This window comes from Octopus bimaculoides, chromosome 3 (genome assembly GCF_001194135.2).
Source record: "Octopus bimaculoides isolate UCB-OBI-ISO-001 chromosome 3, ASM119413v2, whole genome shotgun sequence".
Lineage (NCBI taxonomy): Eukaryota > Metazoa > Mollusca > Cephalopoda > Octopoda > Octopodidae > Octopus > Octopus bimaculoides.
The window spans coordinates 165,260,804-165,261,710 of NC_068983.1; the positions used below are offsets into that span (position 1 = coordinate 165,260,804).

The window sequence follows — 907 nt, forward strand, 5'->3', positions numbered from 1 at the left end:
GTTCATAACTGGGGTCCGGAACTCTCGTGGGAAAAAAATTTTGCATCCCGCCAAGGCTAAATTTCGATTTCACTGTTTTGATGTCAATGAGATAAGAAGCAGTCAAATACTGAAGCCTATCAAACTGACTAACCCCACCCCCACTCCACGGTGTCTCTGAAGGCGCATGGCTTAGTGATTAGGGCATTCGGCTCAAAATCGTAAGGTTGTGAGTTCATTTCCAGGCGACGTGTTGTGTCCTTGAGCAAGACACTTTATTTCATGTTGCTCCAGTTCACTCAGCTGGCAAAAATGAGCAGTACCTATATTTCAAAGGGCCAGCCTTGTCACACTGAATCTCCCTGAATTTAATTTATGGGTGTTTGTCGGGGTCTTAATGTCACTCAAACGCTCCGATACCCCCTAAAATCCAAGAGGACTAATAGTTCGACTAATGACTTTTCAGATGATATAAAAGCTTGCCACCATTATATACTAAGAAGATATTTTGACTATTTTTTTTGTTTTTTATGTGTGCATGTTAGTCTCATTTTCATAAAATGTGCTCAGCAGTCCGAGTTATGTAAGTGCAAACCCCAGAGCTTTATGGGTTAATAATGAATATACACATTGTTTGGTTCTGAGTGTCATGCATGTCCACAAGCACAAGCGTGGGTGTATGGTAAGAAGCTTGCTTCCCAGCCACATGGTTCAGGGTTCAGTCCCACTGCATGGTACCTTGAGTGTCTTCTATAATAGCCTCAGGCTGACCAAAGTCTTGTGAGTGGATTTTGTAGACAAACTGAAAGAAGCCCATCATATATATATATATATATATATATATATATATATGTATATATATATATCATCATCATCATCATCATCATTGTTTAACGGCCTCCTTCCACATTGGCCTGGGTTGGACAGT

The 907-nt window shown here is 40.6% G+C and overlaps 1 protein-coding gene across 2 annotated transcripts in view; it reads left to right on the forward strand.

Moving 5' to 3' along the window:
- The window catches only part of LOC106867343 (ankyrin repeat and SOCS box protein 8), a 10,780-nt gene that overhangs the window by 2,338 nt on the left and 7,535 nt on the right, over positions 1 to 907 (forward strand). The window lies entirely within an intron of this gene.